The 7,591-nt window shown below is 39.1% G+C and overlaps 1 pseudogene; it reads right to left on the reverse strand.

The window, feature by feature from the left end:
- Positions 1-533: 533 nt before the first annotated feature.
- On the reverse strand, positions 534-1,849 carry LOC101584257 (annotated as a pseudogene).
- Between the last annotated feature and the right edge of the window lie 5,742 nt (positions 1,850-7,591).

Below are 7,591 nucleotides of genomic sequence, written 5' to 3' on the forward strand. Positions count from 1 at the left end.
AGTAGTTTTACCTACTTTCTACATATTGTCTTACTATAATTCTCAACTACACCTTGATCATAGACATTATTATCTCCATTTGTAGTTGAGAACTGAGGCTTAGCGAGGTAAATTGTTTGTGGTTATATAAGTAGTAACTATGTACTTCTGCAAATTAAATCCAAATCTTTTTGATCCTCTGGCTCTATTCCTATTTGATAAAAATAAAGCCAAAAAATAAACAGGAATAAAATATACCTTATTCTGACATGAAACCTGCCTTGAAGTTAGTGTTTGGCCTATGTTAATGGCAATTAAGATAAAAAAAGATACATTTTTTGTGAAAGAGCACATTTTATTGGGAAGCAGAGAGCAAGCAGCACAATGCCCACAGACAAAGGTCATCCAGTAGGCACCCTGCATGTCATATTGGAAAAGACATGCCATGCTACCAATAAAAATCAACTGTCTCCCTCAGGGCACCTTCCCAAATCTCATCCTCCCCAGGAGTTCAGCAAAGCCCCAACCACTTGCCTGAAGGCAGTTCTGTTTCACTAGAGACATAGCCCCTTAAGGGTACCTTCTTGTTTCTTATAGAGAACTTTTTTTTTAGATTTCTTAAAGTCTTCATTTGTTAATTTCATTCTATGTCCTCTCAATGCCATCAGACCAGCTTCTGTAAAGATTGCCTTGATATCAGCACTGGAGAAGTCATCTTTTGCCATGATCAGGTCGTTCAGGATTATACCATTGGCCAGCATCATCCTGCTGGTGTGAATCTGCAAGATGCTCTTCTTAGTCTTTTCACTGGGCAGGGGGAGCTTGATCTTCTTGTCTATGCACCCTGGTCTGATCAGCGCTGGGTCCAAAGTTTCTGTTTGGTTTGTGGCTGTGATAACTTTTACATCTCCCCGTGAGTCAAATCCATCCAACTGGTTCAACAGTTCCAACATAGTTCGCTTAATTTCTTTCTCACCTCCAGAGTTTGAATCATATCTTTTGGTCCCAATGGCATCAATTTCATCAATAAACATGATGGATGGTGTATGTTCTTCAGCAACTCGAAATAATTCTCGTACAAGTTTGGGCCCATCGCCCAGGTACTTCTGAATAAGTTCAGAGCCAACCACTCTCAAGAAAGTGGCCTTAGTTTGGTTTGCTACTGCTTTGGCTAATAAGGTTTTACCTGTACCAGGTGGACCATAGAGAATGACCCCCTTAGGGGACTTTATACCCATATCTTCATAGTATTCAGGATGGGTGGGAGGAAGCTCCACAGATTCCTTTATTTCCTGGATTTGGTTGTCCAACCCACCAATGTCAGCATAGGTTTCTTGGGGGGCCTTTTCCACCTTCATCACTGTGACCAGAGGATCTGTGTCATCCATCAGCACCCCCATCACAGCACTTACCTTGTGGTTGAGTAGGACTGAGCAGCCTGGTTCCAGCAGATCCTTGTCCACAAATGAAAGGATGCTGACATAGTGTTCTGAGTCCACAGAGGTAGGCATGATGGCATGATTGTCATCAGTGATCTCTCCCAATGTTCCTACTGATATTGGGGTCCCCCTCAGATCATTTACCTTTGACCTTTCCTCCTCTTGCTTTTCTTCTAATGGTTTCATTTGTTCCTGATTTCTAATGCATTCTTCCTCCATGAGAAGATAGTCTTTAATTCTCTCCAACTTGTGTAGTTTTAAACAGCACTGAGTTGTCACCAGTGGCAGTTTGCTGGCAGCTTCTGGTCCTTTTGTTTTCTTCTTTTTTTCCCCTCTCTGGTTGGTATAGAAGGTTCATATTTCTTTTTCTTATCCTTGTCATCCTTCTTACTACCTCCAGGACCATGGCAACCACTCTGACTCTGACCCATCTTGCCTCAGTCACTCTAGGCACCCAAAAAAAAAGATACCTTTAATAAATTAATGAACTGTGAATCCAGTAGGAAACTTTTTATAGGAAAAAATGATAGTATATTGGAGAGAGTTGAGAAGGATTACATTGCATATTCCTCAGCAAAGCACTAAACTCCAGACATTCTTTGCCCAAGGACTTTTTTCTCTTATTTACAAAAGCAATAATGAAAATATAGCTGGAAACACTGGAACCACCAGAAATTCCAAGGGAGAAATCTGAAGGCAAAACTAATCTATTTTAAGTGACAGGATGAGGCAAGGGAAAATGCCTTTCAACTCTCCGGTGGGATGCAGTGATTATTAATGCTGGGAGCACACCCTTTCCACATTGCTTTATCCTTTGTAGGCACCCGAGAATATGACTACATTCAAAGCCAGTGCCTGTTGAAGCCCACAGGTGAACCCCTTGTACTCTGACTGTCAACCACATTTACCCCACTCAGACCCCTGTAGATGTCTACCTCCCAAGGTATTACTTATACAATTGCAAAATAACTGCCCACAGACCAATCTGCCCAAGGACCATAACTTTCCCCAATATATGCTTCATGTTGCTACACATTACATATTTCCTTATGCATAGAATAAGGCATATTTGTCTATTAGTGTATATCTGGAAAATATAGAAGGAAACAGACTACAGGGCATTCTATTTTTACTTTTAAGAATGCAATTTAGTAACTATTTGTGGTTACTTATTTCTATTTTTACTTGTAAGAAGTCAATTCAGTAACTATTTGTGCTTACTTATTTGTTTATTTACATTTTATGTATCATTCAATAGTATTCAGCTTTTTGTGCATAAATGCATTTTATTCACAGCAAGATGTTCCTTTTGATAATGAATATTTTATATTTTTCTTGTATCTCATTTTCTTTTATTACCTTTTCTAAAAAAATTTACTTTAAAGAGAAAAATGGAAAGGGTATACTACTTAATGGGAAAAAGGAATGAACTTATTCAAAAGGAAAGAGTTACTGAGTTGGGGAGGAGGACAGGAGAGGGAGTGAGAAAGATTTATCTACATATGTACGCAGGATGGTTTGGACAACTGTACTGTGCTTTTCTGCTACTCTATGGAAAGGAGCAGTTAATACTTTAATTAGTTTTGTCTCCTTTTTACAACTGTTTGTAGTTTCTTACTTTTTTCTTTTTCCAAGTTTACATGCATATACCTGACAATATGAATAACTGGTTGTAAAACAACACTGTGTATTACAACAAATACTACGAAATTCATATTACTTTAAGTGAAATTCTGTATCACTTGTAATTTTTGGTTTTAATTCTAATTTGTGCTCTCTTTTAAAAATAAAAGAAAATTAAGTTCACTGTTTCCACTACAAAAAAAATAATTTACTTTAAAGAGAGTGTAGTAATAATTGATATGACATTAGAAACGGTACATATTTATAAGACCAAGACGACAAGTATTTCAAGCATGGTTTTAGTATTACACATTGCTATATTGAGGAGAGTAATGTGCAACAAGGACTACTTTATTAAGGGCCTTGAATAAGAAGCAATATTGAATAAAATCTATCAATATCTTTTCAGAAGTTATAGTAAAAGTCAGATATTTGTGTCACAGATGATTATAATACATGGAGAGTTATTTATATTTTCCCCACTTTCAGGAGAAAGTTTGAGGCTGTTTGCACAAAATCTAAATTAATAGCAAAATAAAAAAATAGAGAACAGAATGTAAGGAGATAAAAATCTTTTGCAATGGAAAGGGAACCAAAAGATGGAGGGAAAAGGGGGCAGGGGAAGGGAAGGGAGTGGGCAAAGGATTTAGATGTGTTATGCCCCCGTACCAACTCCCCACCAGGAGTAGAAGTAATGTCCTGAAGAAAGGTACTAATAAATAAAAAAGAAGAAGAAAATCTCATATGTGTGAGACAGTAGTTACCAAGGTTTGATCTCTGTCACATTTGTAGTTTCAGCATCAAGCACATTTCCCAGCAGAAACACCAAGGGTCCCTCTGCGGCTTTTCCATGAGTTATTACAGGGCTTCACCATTACTCACGTGGCACATAATGAGGAATCCTACGATGTGCCAAGGCCATTGCTGCCCTCCGAGTGTTTCCGATATTAGGAACAAGAACTATTCTGTTCTTCTCACATCCTTCATAAACCTTACTTCCTGACTAGCTGTGTATTTACCTTCAGTATTAATTTCCTTTGACCTGTATCGCGTCATATGCTGACCTTGCCAAAACAATCCCCAATAATTGAAACCTCTGAAAAGAAATTGGACCTTCTAATGGGAGGTCAAAGCCTTCTAGAAGGCAGATGGTAACATGGAATGATGACTGTGATATATTTTTCAAGTAACATCTACTAAAATCTTTGAAAACAACCCCACATCAGTGTACACAACTTCACTTCATCTGACATAGATAAAAATAGTATAAAAGTCATAGACATCACCCTTTCCTCCATCCTTCCTGATATATCTGATATATGTACTCAAGGTTGCATAAAAATGTGAGAAGGGTCAAAGATTACACCATATTCAAGACTCATGGTGAAGCCAATCATAGGACCGCTCTACTTGAATAAAAAATTACCTGATACAAATAACAAGAATGTGGAGTCATTGTTGCTCCCAGCAACCTGGGTTTTCTTCTGAATTGTGATCCTAAAACCTTAAGAAGCAGTGCAGTAACTTGGATGCCCTGTTCCAGGGCACTCAGATCCGTAGCTCCTTTCCCCTTCCTGATTATGTGACATGACTTTATCACACTTGCTTGCTGGCAAATGATATAACAGAAAGTCATTTGCCCCCTTCTTCATTGGCAACTGTGCAAATGACTTCCTCATTCTGTCTGGCTGATTCACCCTCTTCAGCTTCATGTCCCTTCCTATACTATCCATTCCTTTTTTCTCATTGCTTGTCAGGTAATTCTTAAAAGATGAAGTTCTATCAAACATGAATTGGTATCCAGTTGTAGATGTCATACAATTTTGGACACATCTGCAAGTGCTTTGGTAACTACTGATTGCACATGCAATAAAATCCAAAGTCCTAATGACACCCTGCAAGGGCTTCCCTGCACCTATTGTTGTAGGCAGCCAAGTTAGATAGAAATATTATAGGCAGTCAGACAGGGTCAGGCCTTCAAGTAGACAAGATGGAAGACAAGGTGACTTTGCAACTTGGAAGAGACAGACACTCCCATATGGGCCATACCTGAAGACCAAGACAAAAAGAGGAAGCACAGTTACATACTTCCCTAGGGATGGGCATTAGGGATTGATATCCTAAATAGTATCAATCAACTTGAAAAAGCCCAAATGAGTCACCAGTCCAACCCCCAACAGGAAGAGACCCTGTCCTGTATTCATGCCCGCTTGCTACATGACTCACTTTCCCATTTGATATTCGATTTAATCAATTTTACCTGAGCAATGGTGCTTGTAATCACTTTGGTTGACCATAGTTTTGTCCCACCTCATGCCCAACTAAACAAGTTCCCATGTCTTCTCCACCTTAGACCCACCTCACCACATGGCTTTCCTCTATAAAAGTCCCTGGAACAGACAACTTCCAGGGGGAAACTACCTGCTTCCCCTCACCCCCGTCCGTCTCTCAGACAGGAGCTTTCTTTCTCTCAGTACATGTATTCTGCTCATAACCTCCATTTGTTCCTAAAATTCATTCTTCAGTTTTAGAGAACACGAACTCATGCAGGTCAGGTCCAGAGATCATTTTTCCCTATGTCATTTGGAGGTTCCCTATATTGTTTGGAGGTCACCCACCCAAGACCAGTTTTTCTCCCTGTATTACTATGACTTCACCTTCTTTCATATTTCATGTCACAAATCTCATAAAACTCCATAAAATTAGATCCATTAGATAACACAAAAAAACTCATAGAATATGACTACAACATTAAGTGACATGGTATTGTCAGCACGTATGATACATTTCAACAGCATTAGCAAATCTTCTGGAGAAAACAAAGATATCAATGGAGAATCTAATTAAGGGGTTGTCTCCAAAATAGTAACTGAGCATCCATTGGAAGACTCAGAGGACTGCCTTGAGATGAGAAGATCTGAACACTGCAATAGCAGATGAGTCCAAGCAGAAAGATCTGAAGGGCTGGATTTCTTAAACCTTGCAATGTCTCGAAGATCTGGATTAAGTGAGTCAGAAAGTCACTTGTAGGGTATAGTTGTATTAATCATATGTCAACTTGGCTGAATTAAGTAGTGCCTATGATGGACGGGCAAGCCAGAAAACTGAAAGAGTAAGATCTACCTTGATGTGGTTGGCACCATCCAATAGGTTTATAACCTGGAAGGAATAAAAAGAAAAGAGAAAGTAGCTGCTCACTTTCTGTTCTCCACTCTCCTCTGCTTAAGTGTCTAGAGGACATCCATTCCCTATGGACATCAGACTCCAATTTTTTCACCCTTCTCATACAGATTTGGTCCAACAATTCTCCAGATGCTTCCAGGCTTTGGGCTCAGACTGGTGCTGTGTTTTTTATCCCTCTTTCTCTGCAGCCTCCAGATATTTGGACTGAGGAGCTAAGTTCCCCAGCTCTCTAATATGCAAATTTTGTGTTACTTTTCCCAGAGCTGATCCTATAAGGCAACCTACTAATGAAATCCCATAGATGAGCAAATAAAGTCAGATGGGTAGGTTGACAGACAGACAGACAGACAGACAGACAGACAGACAGACAGACAGACGAGAGTTTATCAGTTCTTTTCCTCTAGAAAACCCTAACCAATATAGACTTTGATGTCATGTGTGATGCTAGAGAAACAGAATTATAAGGATGAATATCTCTAATCAGTTCAGTGTTTCCTGGAGTTGGCTCTATAATTTGACAAGACTTAATGTTACCATAATCTCTCCTGCTGGTGATGTAGAGTGTTGATAGTTTGTTGGGAGAACAGCTTAAAGAAATACTCAACACAGTTTTATTTGATTATTCTAATTAACCACTTATGAGGTTCTAAGACTTTAGTGACTCTACATGCCATTCTGTTGAACATTTTTGGAATACTAAGAAATATAATGATGTTGGATGGCTGTTCTTAGCAGCCCTGGACAAAGTAATAAAGGAAAAGAATAAGCTCAAAAATTCAATTTCTTAGCATCAGACATTCATTAAAAAATACTATATCCTCCCAAGTTCATTCTGAAGGAAAATATTTTCTACTATAGCATAGGATTGAGATTGCAGAAAACCAAACATAAGGCTTCATCATGCAATTGGTTAAATTACAGCACAGGCTTAATTCTCAGCTTCAAAGGTTCTCTGCAGTTAAAACAAGGGCACTGATCCTAAAATACTGAGATCCCCAAATTGGGATAGAGATGTTTTGGAGAAACCTGCTGAGGTTGAGGACATTGAACTCCTGAATTCTGATGGGATTATTTTGTCAAAAGAAGAGTTTACGCCACAGTCAGAGTCAGAAACATCCCTACGGCAAGCCCGTGTTGTTGACCCTTCCGCCTCTGTCTGAAGCACTAAACTTGTGCTTCCTATGAAAGCAGTAAGGACCCTTCCTGGTAGAGCTACCAACAAGACAATGCTGAAGCTTTCCTGAACCACACTCATAACTTCCCTTTGCCCCTAGCCCTATAACCAGTCTCGAACATCAGAAGACTCAAAACAGCGGTGTACACCGCATGAGCTATGAGAAGTATGCTACTCCCCAAGAGAAATTCTT

The sequence above is a fragment of the Octodon degus genome, unplaced genomic scaffold (assembly GCF_000260255.1).
Source record: "Octodon degus isolate 3935 unplaced genomic scaffold, OctDeg1.0 scaffold00042, whole genome shotgun sequence".
Taxonomy (NCBI): domain Eukaryota; kingdom Metazoa; phylum Chordata; class Mammalia; order Rodentia; family Octodontidae; genus Octodon; species Octodon degus.